This window comes from Oncorhynchus tshawytscha, linkage group LG26, assembly GCF_018296145.1.
Source record: "Oncorhynchus tshawytscha isolate Ot180627B linkage group LG26, Otsh_v2.0, whole genome shotgun sequence".
In the NCBI taxonomy this organism is placed as follows: Eukaryota; Metazoa; Chordata; class Actinopteri; order Salmoniformes; family Salmonidae; genus Oncorhynchus; species Oncorhynchus tshawytscha.
The window spans coordinates 3,479,276-3,494,569 of NC_056454.1; the positions used below are offsets into that span (position 1 = coordinate 3,479,276).

The 15,294-nt window shown below is 42.9% G+C and overlaps 1 protein-coding gene across 2 annotated transcripts in view; it reads right to left on the reverse strand.

The window, feature by feature from the left end:
• fgf14 (fibroblast growth factor 14) overlaps positions 1–15,294 on the reverse strand; it is a 305,742-nt gene that overhangs the window by 15,065 nt on the left and 275,383 nt on the right. The gene's annotated exons all lie outside the window — the stretch shown is intronic.

The following is a 15,294-nucleotide window of genomic DNA, read 5'->3' on the forward strand; positions in this document are numbered from 1 at the left end:
AATAGGCTACATGTCATATTAAACAGCATTTAACACTCTAAATAGATCAGGAGACAGACAGGGAGCCTAAGAAGGAACGAATATGAATGATTTAGTCTATATTAATTATATTACTTCAAGGCTATAGCCTACAAATCAATACATTGTGAAGCATTTCGGAGTGCGACACAATAAGCTGGTAGGGATAGAACGCGCATAGCATTTAAACAACATTGTTTCAATAATTATAGCCTTTAAATTGCACATATAGGCTGTGACTTACTTAGAATTAAATACAAATTAAATGAAAAATGTCTTATTAGTGACTTAGAATTTTTAGAATTCATTTTTAAAATCCGAGTTTGGCCAGTCTGTGGCTTCATGGTGCCTGGAGAGCAGGTCAGCAGCAGAGAACATCCTCTCCACACTTGCAGAGCCACTGTGGATGACACTAAACACCCTTGTGGCTGACGCTAAACACCCTTGTGGCTGACACTAAACACCCTTGTGGATGACGCTAAACACCCTTGTGGCTGATGCTAAACACCCTTGTGGCTGACGCTAAACACCCTTGTGGATGACGCTAAACACCCTTGTGGATGATGCTAAACACCCTTGTGGATGATGCTAAATACCCTTGTGGATGACGCTAAACACCCTTGTGGATGACGCTAAACACCCTTGTGGCTACTCTTGCTAATCTGGACAAAGGTGCAAAGTTGTTTTTAAATGTTTCTATAGGTAGGCCTAAAGGTATTTAGGCAAAATAATGTGGGAATATGACAGGCCTATTGGGACAAAATCAGTTATAGCCTATTGTATAGATCATAGAACCTAAATGAACAAAACATATAAGAGACCTGATTTTTAGTTTATAAATACTTTGCTACTGTAACAGTTTAGCTTTCGTCCGTCCCCTCGCCCCGACCCAGGGACCCTCTGCACACATCAACAACAGCCACCCTCGAAGCATCGTTACCCATCGCGCCACAAAAGCCGCGGCCCTTGCAGAGCAAGGGGAACAACTACTTCAAGGTCTCAGAGCGAGTGATGTCACCCGATTGAAACGCTATTAGCGCGCACCACCGCTAACTAGCTAGCCATTTCACATCGGTTACACTGCAATGACACACTTAGTTATCTACCCACCTCATTCCTTTCTGTTAGCATGTGCAGGTAGTAAGTACAACATCATGCATTCAGGATAGGTGTCTTTTCAGATTCCACAATGATTATTCAGTTGTGGAAACAACATCAACTTCAACCTCCTTCGATGTTCTGTCCCATACATGTTGTACCCTACAGCGGCCTCAGCAACCGCTCAAGAATGTGAAGTGAAGAAGTGTCTAGATAGTTATTATTCTATTTATTATTATTGAAGAGAATGATATAGCTTGTATAATGCTGTTAGGTAGCTAACTAGCTAGCTAGCTACTAGCTTTGACAGCAACTAGGATAACTAGCTACTGACTTGACGTTTACATTTGCATAGTAGCTACCTGTACATAATAAAGTAAATGTCCAAATTTGACATTTTAGTCATTTAGCAGACTTAATTAACCATTTTTGTTCTGGTCCCCCATGGGAATCAAACCCACAACCCTAGTGTTGCGAGCACTGTGCTCTACCAACTGGACCACTCTTAAAGGGAAACCAAACGTTGCCTCCTGCGACAATGTTCCAGCATACACTTTTCCCCTACCTCTGGGATTCAGCTAGCTGGTAGGTAGCTACCTAGCTAGCTGGATTCGCAACCTATGGAAATAGTGTATGCTCGCCGCGTTTCCCAAACTAGGGGTCGCATGTGGGGTCGCCTGATTTGAAAATGGGGTTGCGACAGAATCTCTGAATAAAATAAAAATGTATTGCTTAGTTCATAGAACGACGGTTACGCGAGGAACCTCCGATCTGTTTTTCTCAAATGTCGCTCTAACCTTTGAACAGTCGGAGCTATGAGCTATCATGACACTATTCCTGAAAGCTAAGACTCTCAGGAAAACAAATCTGTGTAATGATGATGTTTTTTCTACACAGAAGAGCAGACACAATTATTGCCTGGTGATCTTACCAATACCTTTCTGAGTCATGTCAGTCATTTCAAACCATACTTAATATGGTCACTGTCAAAGTACTGTCAGACTGATTTGTGATAGACTGTCATAGCTCCAAATAAAAAGTAAACATTGGCTTTTGATTAGGTTACCAAAAACATTTGTTATGGCACCTTCCCTGTCAGGGGATGAAATTATAGTTGAGTAGCTGTGTATAGCAATGTCAGCATTCGAGAGAATTGGTGATTACAGTGTAGATAAAACCACAACTTTTATTATAACCTTGTTTGGTTATTATTGATATTTGTATTATGTTATGTAAATAACTGCCAAGGTCATTTATAAAGAATGACAACAACCTTGCATTGCAGCATTGTCTATGTACTTTCAACAACAGACACCATTCCAAAATGTACTTCAAGAGTGTTTAGTCAAAAACATTTGCTGAAGATTATACCATGGGCCTCATGGTCTCAGAGGCCTAACACAGTAAGTAATACTGACTGTGTCAGGTCTCTGAGACGCAGAGGCCTGTAGTCTGCCCTGTAGTTAATCATGCCGTTCTGCTATGAATAGATGTCGAGGCAGATGGGGTATAGTCCAGGATGGTCTGCCATGCTGTTCTGGGACCTGTCTGCATCTTCTGGTGACCTACCTCTAATTTTTTATTTATTTAAAAAAAGGCACATGGTATTCAACCTGTCAGTTGGAGCTGGAATGGGACCCTGAAAGTGAGGAAACTTACACAGGTGTGTAGGCTACTATGTTTTGTCATCAAAAATACATCTTTCATCTTAATTTGCTATATCATCATTAATAATATCAAGTAATCATTTTATTCCCCGACACGGAAAGTGGACATTCACATAACAAATTACAACAATGATGTATCAAATAAGGGGATGGGCTCTAGACCAGCCGATCAGCTAATCGGGGCTGGTTATGTAAATATCTACACATTTGGACCCTAATGCCCACACGATCAGACTGAGCATTTCAATGGCCAAAGGAGGTTCAGGGAAATACAAATATATGTTGGAGTTATTTTCCCAAATAAACACACACAGTGATTTATTAGACATACAGTGATTTAAAATGAAAAAGACTGCATGGGGGTTTAAAGCATTTTGCAGTCAGATGAACGGACGAAGCAGTCCCAGTAAACTGCAGTCCCAGTCTAGTCCAGTGTGTGTATTTAAGTGTGTGTGTGTGTGTGTGTGTGTGCATGCTTTCATGCGTGCGTGTGTACGTGCATGTGTGTGATATTCGGTCCATCCCCTGGCCACTCTCCAGTCCTATCAAGCCCACAGGTGGCTGACCCAATCACAGAGTGATTATCAAGTAATACATTTCTTGACTTGGCAAAAGCTGTTGTTTTGACAGCCAATATCCACTAATCCTTGGATCTGGAGCCAGCTGGAGAACACTGGATGATTCCAAGCACATTCCAAGTCTCGTTCCAAACCCGTTCTAACGCCATTCTAGCTAGATCATTCTAGCTTATCTCCTCCTCCTATGGTAACACTATTTGAGTAGGAGTGCTCATGAACAGTTTTTAAACCATTATCAAATAGCCTTAATTATCTGACTTGATTGTAAATCACAAAATATATTACGTCCGTTTATTTATTTTACAGAACACTTGTATATATAAACTGTAATCATATTAATCATGAAGAATTTTACAACACATAACTAGTTTAATTTGATAAGTAGTTTATAAGTGTCACTGGGCCTATTACCACAGATGAGGCAGACCACAACTATTGATCAGGATGTCAACATGGTATTACTCTTGATGAAGAATCCCCAGTACAATTCTTATGTGAGAAGTTTCACTCTCCTCTATTTGAAGTGCTAACATGGCAGCCTTCATAAACAAACATGTTTCTAACAAGGCTAATGATGTCTGTAACATAGTTCTGTCTAGAAACCTTGAGAAGTTCTTTGAAGCTGAAGCTGGGGAAATTGTCTGAATATTACAGCAGAATATGTTTATATCTCCAATATAACTGAAGCATAAATTGCACTGGATACCAAACTGATTTCAGTTCCTTCGCCACATTTCACATTCAGACAAATGTGACAATTTGAGGGGAGAGGGAATTATTTTGGATGTAAAAAAAACCCTCGTCATCTTTTATCTGAATAAGATAATGAGTGAGAAAGACGAATAGCACTGCAGCAAAGGGAGACATCAACTTCACTTCCTTGAGAGTAGTCAAAAAGACAGTAAAACTAGACACTACTGAAAACTATTCTAAGAGTATTGTGGATGATAAAGCAGTGTCCTGATTATCTTTGGCTGAAAGTGCAAAAGGGTCACATACACAGAGTGTACGTGCTCTTTCCATGACAGGTGAATCCAGGTGACTCGAGCTGAAAGCTATGATCCCTTATTGATGTCACCTGTTAAATCCACTTCAATCAGTGTAGATGAAGGGGAGGAAACAGGTTAAAGAATGATTTTTTAACTTTGGGACAATTGAGACATGGATTGTGTATGTGTGCTACATATGTGTGCCATCAGAGGGTGAATGGGCAGACAAAAGATTTACAGTAAGTGCGTTTGAACGAGGTATGGTAGTAGGTGCCAGGTGCCATGGTGTGAGTGTGTCAAGAACTGCAACACTGCTGGGTTTTTCACGCTCAACAGTTACCCAGGTGTATCAAGAATCGTCCACCACCGAAAGGACATCCAGCTAACTTGACATAACTGTTGGAAGAATTGGAGTCAACATGGGCCAGCATCCCTTTGGAATGCTTTTGACACCTTGTAAAGTTCATGTACCGATGAATTGAGGCTGTTCTGAGGACAAAAGGGTATGCAATGCAATATTAGTATATTCATGTTTTGTACACTCAGTGTACAGTATATTTGTTTCTACTAACACTCACCCATTTTTATCTGTCTGCTCTCTCTCTCTCTCTCTCTCTCTCTCTCTCTCTCTCCCCCTCTCTCTATTTTGCTCTCTCTCTCTCTCCCTCTCTCTCTCTCTCCCCCTCTCTCTCTCTCTCTCTCTCCCGCCCCCTATTTCTCTCTCTCTCTCACTCTCTCTCTCTCACTATAATTGTTAGGGTCAAATTTGTCTCCGTTCTTCAAGATTCGGGTTATGAGTCCTTGATTCCAGATGTCAGGGAAATAACCAACACTCAGGATCAAATTAAACAGTTTTAATATAGCCAATTGAAATTTTGCACTAGTGAGTTTGAGCATCTCTTTTAGGATGCCATCAGGTCCGACATGCCTTTTTAAATATGAGAGCCTGAAGTTTCTTATAGAGCTCCTGTTCAGTAATTGGGGAGTCCAGTGGATTTTGATTGTCCTTTATAGCTTTTTCTAATCCATTCAACTTCTCATGAATTTGGCGTTGTTCTGCGTTTGTGTCAATTTGAACGGTGTTGTAGAGTTTTTAAAATGGGTTGTCCATATGTCACCATTTTGTATCGCTAATTCCTCGTTTAGATGTTTTTTTCAGTTTTTTCCAATTTTGCCAGGAGTTGTGTGTGTTTATGGACTCCTCAATTAGTGTCAGCTGCATGCTGCTGTACTGTGTTTTTTTGGTTCTGAGTGTACGTTTATATCACCATTATTTGGGTCTCTGTGCTTTGGGTTGGATGTGTTCTAAGTTTATTCCTTATAATTCTCCAATCTGCATCAAAACAGTTGTCATCTGTGGTCTTTTTTAATTTGTTTTTTTAATCAATTTCAATTGTGCTTCTTCTGCCGTTTCTCTCTCTCTCTCTCTCTCTCTCTCTCTCTCTCTCTCTCTCTCTCTCTCTCTCTCTCTCTCTCTCTCTCTCTCTCTCTCTCTCTCTCTCTCTCTCTCTCTCTCTCTCTCTCTCTCTCTCTCTCTCTCTCTCTCTCTCTCTCTCTCTCTCTCTCTCTCTCTCTCTCTCTCTCTCTCTCTCATGGAGGATATCTATTTTTGAGAGTGGATGAAAAAAGTACTGATGCTTTTAAAGTGCTTGGCGATCTGAAGCACTTAAGCTTTCAATATAGCATCCCGAGGGCACTGACCTTTGAAATGTTTCGATTTTTAACACCATCCTCAAAACATACACACACACACACACACACACACACACACACACACACACACACACACACACACACACACACACACACACACACACGTAGACACACACTCGCACATACACATGCTCAGTCTCAAGTATTTCCCCTCTCAACCAAATACAGACTGAGTTTAGATTTCAATTGATGTACTATGATACCATTCTAATTATGTATCTCTCCCCCCTAACGTTCTCTTGATTTTGTATTATACCCTCAATGCTGTGCACCACATTCAGTTGCTCTCTCATTCTATCTCCTTAACTTCCACCTCACTGCACTTCCACTCACACAAACAGACACTTCACTGCAGCTCCAGAGCAACCAGAGAGAAAAAACAGTCTCCCGAACAAAAGACTTAGCAATCTCAATGGGACGAACCAGGCCAAATACACTTTGAAAAAAACATACAAATACGCAGTCGAAGGTACAATTTCATCAAGATAATTTGACAGTCCCAATTCAATTCATGGAAATTAATTTCAATTGTTTCTGATAACTGCATGCTCTAGTTTAGTGCATGATCTCTTTACTAGAACTTGATCAGTCAAAACCAAATGGAGAGAAGGTTAACCAAGTCAATTATGAATTTGATTGTGCAGCATCTGTACATTACAACGGATTCCACATATTTCTTCCCTTGTTTAATTTCCTTTCTTTAATTTGAATTGTATTTTCTTTTCTTATTCCAGTGTCTAGTTGTGGATGACACAGCTGATTGAGGACATGGCTAATTAATGATTCAGCAGAGAGGAACAGACACATCTCAGTCATTTAGCAGACAGTCTTATCCAGAGTGTCTTTCAGGAGCAATTAGGGTTAAGTGCCTTGCTCAAGGGCACATCAACAGCTTGTTCACTTAGTTGGCTTGGGGATTCAAACCAGCAACCTTTCGGTTACTGGCACAACACCCTTAACCACTAGGCCACCTGCCAAGCTCCAAAGTAGACCCCCCCTCTCCACCAGGTTTACATTTCAAAGGCCAAAGGTCAATTGAAGGCGCCACACAGCTGGACAACAACACTGAGGGACGCATATTGTCACTAGACAGCACTCGGATGGCCACAGAAAATGTGACATACAGAAATCTAGGTCTAATGGTTAACTTTTCTAGTCGGTTTGTCGAAAGTAGACTGACCGTGCTCATTAGGCACTCTGTTTCTTTTCATGTTCACAATGACCGTCATTATATGAAAACATGCTGGATCCTTAATGTTCTGCACACTGTTATTCTAGCCACACACACAGTTTTGTATTGCTATCCTTGTGGGGACCAAATAACTTATTCCCATACAAAATCCAATTGTCCCTAACCCCTAACCCTAACTCTAACCTTAACCCTTAACCTTACCATAACCCTAACCTTAACCCTAAGCCTAATCTTAAGACCAAACCCCTACCCCAAAAACTATATCTAACCCTAAATCCGAACCCTAAAATTTACCCAACCGTAACTCCTAACCCTAAACTTAATTGTAACCCTAATCCTAACCCTAACCCCTAAGACTAAAATAGCATTTTGCCTTTGGGGTCTGGAAACAGTTAACCGAATGTTCGTTGTTTAATTATCCTTGTGAGGACTTCTGGTACACACACACACACACACACACACACACACACACACACACACACACACACACACACACACACACACACACACACACACACACACACACACACACACACACACACACACACACACACACACACACACATACACACATACACAAAGCCTAGACCTGGATCAATGGCTTTCAAACAGCCTTGCTTCCTAAGTTCAAAGCCTGTGTGTATTTATCCAACCAGCCACTTCCCAGTGCTGTGGTGTTGATCTGTAAATTGGGGTCATATTGGTGTCAAGAGACTGAGATCCCAGTTAGATTGGCCAGTCATCTCTCGTCAGGGGAAAGCCGTCTGCTACCTCTAACAAGCTGACAAAGTCCTCTCAGATGGGTTTCAAAGACGCAAAGACACAAAGGAAAGGGAAAAAGCTGCAGCACACGCACACGCTGGCACACAAACACACACACATATCGCTGGCACACAAACACACGCACACCTACACCCACGGACACACCCACACACAAAGACACAGGGGCTGTCAACATTCGTCTCCAACCCAGAGAAGCATGAGTTGGACTCAGTTTTCAGAATCCAATTCTCCAAAGATGAAAGCTGGGATATGACAGATGCATACTGTATAAACAGCCTATTGACTGCTTTGCCTGACAGTACAGTAACAGTTGATTAGAAATGAGATTAATCTGCTATAGATGCCTCACTTTTGATTAAATACTAGGTTGACTGGCAGAAATTGGTAGACAACAGCTTTTCCTAAAGACGGTTAGCTTTATCACACATTTACAGAATGTTAATAATGTGTTTTGAGCGGCTTTGGAGGCATTATGGTATGATATGGCATTAATGCATTTTAATGATGACACTATATCATAGCGAGGGAAAGGGAAAGCGAGGGTGAGAGAATCAGGGTTCTGAGTACTGGGTTTCCTGTGTAGTGACGGGCCACGCACACACACACACACACACACACACACACATTCATGGAGACCGTGTCCCAGTTTCTGTTTCAGAGAGGAAGTGATCGACCACGCCCTCATTCTTCTGGTCTCTCTCTCTTCTCTCCATCTTTCTGTCTCTCTGTTCCTCTCTAACACTCACCCCCTTCACCCTCAGCTGCCTGAATCTAGCACTGAATTTACAGAATGATTCAAACTGAACAAGTCTAACTGACATTATAACATATATTTCTGAATTACAGTCTGAGTGACAGTTTACCACTGATCATGAACATTGGAGCATGTTTGAAGCAGGTCAGAATACGAATCGGGTAGCATGTTCTGCATTGATAATCAAGTCCAAATGTCACTGAAGATGACATTTCATCTTTCATTACTTAACTGCAGTTAACTTCCAATGCAGGTAAATGCACTGAAATTGACACTGCTGCATGCTTGAACCACCAGCTGAAAACAAAAACATTTAGGACTGTTCAAATCAAATCAAATTTTATTTGTCACATACACATGGTTAGCAGATGTTAATGCGAGTGTAGCGAAATGCTTGTGCTTCTAGTTCCGACAATGCAGTAATAACGAACAAGTAATCTAACTAACAATTCCAAAAAACTACTGTCTTATACACAGTGTAAGGGGATAAAGAATATGTACATAAGGATATATGAATGAGTGATGGTACAGAGCAGCATAGGCAAGATACAGTAGATGGTATCGAGTACAGTATATACATATGAGATGAGTATGTAAACAAAGTGGCATAGTTAAAGTGGCTAGTGATACATGTATTACATAAGGATGCAGTCGATGACATAGAGTACAGTATATACGTATGCATATGAGATGAATAATGTAGGGTAAGTAACATTATATAAGGTAGCATTGTTTAAAGTGGCTAGGGATATATTTACATCATTTCCCATAAATTCCCATTATTAAAGTGGCTGGAGTTGAGTCAGTGTCATTGACAGTGTGTTGGCAGCAGCCACTCAATGTTAGTGGTGGCTGTTTAACAGTCTGATGGCCTTGAGATAGAAGCTGTTTTTCAGTCTCTCGGTCCCAGCTTTGATGCACCTGTACTGACCTCGCCTTCTGGATGACAGCGGGGTGAACAGGCAGTGGCTCGGGTGGTTGATGTCCTTGATGATCTTTATGGCCTTCCTGTAGCATCGGGTGGTGTAGGTGTCCTGGAGAGCAGGTAGTTTGCCCCCGGTGATGCGTTGTGCAGACCTCACTACCCTCTGGAGAGCCTTATGGTTGAGGGCGGTGCAGTTGCCATACCAGGCGGTGATACAGCCCGCCAGGATGCTCTCGATTGTGCATCTGTAGAAGTTTGTGAGTGCTTTTGGTGACAAGCCGAATTTCTTCAGCCTCCTGAGGTTGAAGAGGCGCTGCTGCGCCTTCTTCACGATGCTGTCTGTGTGAGTGGACCAATTCAGTTTGTCTGTGATGTGTATGCCGAGGAACTTAAAACTTGCTACCCTCTCCACTACTGTTCCATCGATGTGGATAGGGGGTGTTCCCTCTGCTGTTTCCTGAAGTCCACAATCATCTCCTTAGTTTTGTTGACGTTGAGTGTGAGGTTATTTTCCTGCCACCACACTCCGAGGGCCCTCACCTCCTCCCTGTAGGCCGTCTCGTCGTTGTTGGTAATCAAGCCTACCACTGTTGTGTCGTCCGCAAACTTGATGATTGAGTTGGAGGCGTGCGTGGCCACGCAGTCGTGGGTGAACAGGGAGTACAGGAGAGGGCTCAGAACGCACCCTTGTGGGGCCCCAGTGTTGAGGATCAGCGGGGAGGAGATGTTGTTGCCTACCCTCACCACCTGGGGGCGGCCCGTCAGGAAGTCCAGTACCCAGTTGCACAGGGCGGGGTCGAGACCCAGGGTCTCGAGCTTGATGACGAGCTTGGAGGGTACTATGGTGTTGAATGCCGAGCTGTAGTCGATGAACAGCATTCTCACATAGGTATTCCTCTTGTCCAGATGGGTTAGGGCAGTGTGCAGTGTGGTTGAGATTGCATCGTCTGTGGACCTATTTGGGCGGTAAGCAAATTGGAGTGGGTCTAGGGTGTCAGGTAGGGTGGAGGTGATATGGTCCTTGACTAGTCTCTCAAAGCACTTCATGATGACGGATGTGAGTGCTACGGGGCGGTAGTCGTTTAGCTCAGTTACCTTAGCTTTCTTGGGAACAGGAACAATGGTGGCCCTCTTGAAGCATGTGGGAACAGCAGACTGGTATAGGGATTGATTGAATATGTCCGTAAACACACCGGCCAGCTGGTCTGTGCATGCTCTGAGGGCGCGGCTGGGAATGCCGTCTGGGCCTGCAGCCTTGCGAGGGTTAACACGTTTAAATGTCTTACTCACCTCGGCTGCAGTGAAGGAGAGACCGCATGTTTTCGTTGCAGGCCGTGTCAGTGGCACTGTATTGTCCTCAAAGCGGGCAAAAAAGTTATTTAGTCTGCCTGGGAGCAAGACAGCCTGGTCCGTGACTGGGCTGGATTTCTTCCTGTAGTCCGTGATTGACTGTAGACCCTGCCACATGCCTCTTGTGTCTGAGCCGTTGAATTGAGATTCTACTTTGTCTCTGTACTGGCGCTTAGCTTGTTTGATAGCCTTGCGGAGGGAATAGCTGCACTGTTTGTATTCGGTCATGTTACCAGACACCTTGCCCTGATTAAAAGCAGTGGTTCGCGCTTTCAGTTTCACACGAATGCTGCCATCAATCCACGGTTTCTGGTTAGGGAATGTTTTAATCGTTGCTATGGGAACGACGTCTTCAACGCACGTTCTAATGAACTCGCACACCGAATCAGCGTATTCGACAATGTTGTTTGTTATCTGACGCAATACGAAACATCTCCCAGTCCACGTGATGGAAGCAGTCTTGAAGTGTGGAGTCAGCTTGGTCAGACCAGCGTTGGACAGACCTCAGCGTGGGAGCTTCTTGTTTTAGTTTCTGTCTGTAGGCAGGGATCAACAAAATGGAGTCGTGGTCAGCTTTTCCGAAAGGGGGGCGGGGCAGGGCCTTGTATGCGTCGCGGAAGTTAGAGTAACAATGATCCAAGGTCTTTCCACCCCTGGTTGCGCAATCGATATGCTGATAAAATTTAGGGAGTCTTGTTTTCAGATTAGCCTTGATAAAATCCCCAGCTACAATGAATGCAGCCTCCGGATAAATCGTTTCCAGTTTGCAGAGAGTTAAATAAAGTTCGTTCAGAGCCATCGATGTGTCTGCTTGGGGGGGATATATATATGGCTGTGATTATAATCGAAGAGAATTCTCTTGGTAGATAATGCGGTCTACATTTGATTGTGAGGAATTCTAAATCAGGTGAACAGAAGGATTTGAGTTCCTGTATGTTTCTTTCATCACACCATGTCACGTTGGCCATAAGGCATACGCCCCCGCCCCTCTTCTTACCAGAAAGATGTTTGTTTCTGTCGGCGCGATGCGTGGAGAAACCCGTTGGCTGCACCGCTTCGGATAGCGTCTCTCCAGTGAGCCATGTTTCCGTGAAACAAAGAACGTTACAGTCTCTGATGTCCCTCTGGAATGCTACCCTTGCTCGGATTTCATCAACCTTGTTGTCAAGAGACTGGACATTGGCAAGAAGAATGCTAGGGAGTGGTGCACGGTGTGCCCGTCTCCGGAGTCTGACCAGAAGACCGCCTCGTTTCCCTCTCTTTCGGAGTTGTTTTTTTGGGTCACTGCATAGGATCCACTCCGTTGTCCTGTTTGTAAGGCAGAACACAGGATCCGCGTCGCGAAAAACATATTCTTGGTCGTACTGATGGTGAGTTGACGCTGATCTTATATTCAGTAGTTCTTCTCGACTGTATGTAATGAAACCTAAGATGACCTGGGGTACTAATGTAAGAAATAACACGTAAAAAAACAAAAAACTGCATAGTTTCCTAGGAACGCGAAGCGAGGCGGCCATCTCTGTCGGCGCCGGAAGTTGCCGACAGAGGTTGTGAAACATTTACCTGGATATCCAAGATAACGCCACAGATTCAGAGCCATTTTTCATAGCTTCACACTACTGATCCGAACCTAGCTGAGCCATACCAAGTATTACTGAGCTAACTTGGTTGTATCTGAACCAGTACAGTTTGGTTCAGGTCGGCACAATAGGGTATTGGAAAGCAGAGTAGAACAAAACGGATTCAAGAACCAATTCTCAGGTGTACTACTTGCCTTATCTTCACATAGTGTGGAATTTTTTTAAACTCCCCAGTTGTGGTAACTTTCAACAAGGCAAATGCAGTAAAACTGACACCAGTGTATCTTTAGGACTCTAAATGAATACAGAATAGTATTCAATCAACCGTGTTTTTCTGCCATTATCTTATACCTGGATTTTCATAGACGGCATCGTCATCTCCCAGTCCACTGCTATTGTTGCTTTGTGAGTGGAATTACTCTAAAGGAAGGGAATTTAGGCCCATTTCGGTTTGGTGGCCAGCCTTGAAGGCCGATGGGCACTACCATTCTTATTCAGTCGAGTGTGAACGTCGCTGACAAACAATGTTACTGCAAGAGCACGGCCAAATGTAAAAAAAATGTGCATTGTGAATAAATAAGTATAGAAAAAAGTATATGCACAGCTTTGATCTGACTGAGCAGACATTTGCCAAATCTGAAAGAGCTGAAAAGAGAGGAAGTAATACTGTAGGAGAGAAAAGTGTGTGTGTCTTACTGAGTCCGAAAGAGCTGGGAAGAGATGATCAGATAGGTTAGAAAATAGGGATAAAAACACATATATGATGTAACCAGAGAAGTCAGTTTGGACACGAGGTGAAACATTTACCTGGATATCCAAGATAACACCACAGATTCAGAGCCATTTTTCATAGCTGTCTTAAACAGTGGTATTTTGTTCTCTTCACGATTCCCAATGTACTGCCCACACAAGGCACAAAGACAGAATTGAAACCAGAGGCTTATTAGGGTGAGTTGAACTTTGCAGATTGAGAAGATTTACAAAACTGGCTAGATGTTCTTGCAATGTGGAACAACTGAGTACCATGTCCATTTATATGGGTACAAGACAACTGCTGTACATAAACATCTGTCAACTGCTAACACATCTATGTCACTTCATCCCTTTACGAGCAATGCAACATCTATCTAGAAGTGTACCCTGGTATTGGAAACTTACATCTTTCATCAATAGCATAACATCTCTGTGCCTCCTTTTAAACTCTCTCCCTCTCCCACCTATTTCTCTCTCTGTCTCTCGTTCTCCCTCCCCCTCTCATTCCTCTGAGCAATTAAAGTCTCAATTTGTCTGACATCCCTGCAGCCTCACACTCACTTCAAATGTAAATTTTCTGCAAAGCCGCAGTGTACCACTGACAGGACTTAACCTTTTACTGCAGTGGGCTAAATCAGGGTCACACCGAGTGTTTCTTGGTAGTCTTAAACACAGCTCTACTTTGAAACAAAAGTATACACATCACACACAATTTTGAGTGTGTATCCCAATATTACACTTTATATACAATACCAGTCAAAAGTTTGGACAGACCTACTCATTCAAGGGTTTCTCTTTATTTTTATTATTTTCTACACTGTAGAATAATAGTGAAGACATCAAAACCTTGAAATAACACATATGGAATCATGTAGATACCAAAAAAACGTGTTAATAAAATCAAAATGTATTTTAGATTCTCCAAAGTAGCCACCCTTTGCCTTGATGACAGCTTTGCACACTCTTGGCATTCTCTCAACCAGCTTCACCTGGAATGCTTTTCCCACACTCTTGAAGGAGTTCCCACATATGTTGAGCACTTGTTGGCTGCTTTTCCTTCACCAGATGGGATGGCGTATCGCTGCAGAATGCTGTGGTAGCCATGCTGGTTAAGTGTGCCTTGAATTCTAAATAAATCACTGACAGTGAAAGCACCCCCACAACATCACACCTCTTCCTCCATGCTTCATAGTGGGAACCACACAAGCAGAGATCCTCCGTTCACCTACTCTGCGTCTCACAAAAATGGCGGCTGGAACCAAAAATCTCAAATTTGGACTCATCAGACCAAAGGACAGATTTCCACTGGTCTAATGTCCATTGCTCGTGTTTCTTGGCACAAGCAAGTCTCTTCGTCTCATTAGTGTCCTTTAGTAGTGGTTTCTTTGCAGCAATTCGACCATGAAGGCCTGATCAACACAATCTTCTCTGAACAGTTGATGTTGAGATGTGTCTGTTACTTGAACTCCCCGATGTCAGAACATTGCATTGCCTTGTACAGTTAAAGCAAAGTTAAGATACGTTACTTTATCGTCCTCACAGAGAACTTTTAGGCTTAACAAACAAGTATCCACTACATTTATTTTATGGACTGCTTAGTATTTATAGTTCCGATACCAGGGTAGCGTCCATGAAACCCTCATCTGCCCCAGAGTCAATGAGCACCTGGAGAGACTTAGACTGGTCTCCCACAGCAAGATCACAAAAAAAGGAGTTTGGATAATGGGATTTAGAGGGTTCCCAGTCAGGCTCACCAGTGTACTTGTACCTACTAATGATTTAGGACTCTTCACAGGGCAGGTGGCTATGTAATGCCCGACAGCACCACAATACAGACAACTGTTCTTGCTTAGCCTATGTGAACGTTCCTTAGGCGATAACCAAGCTCTTCCCA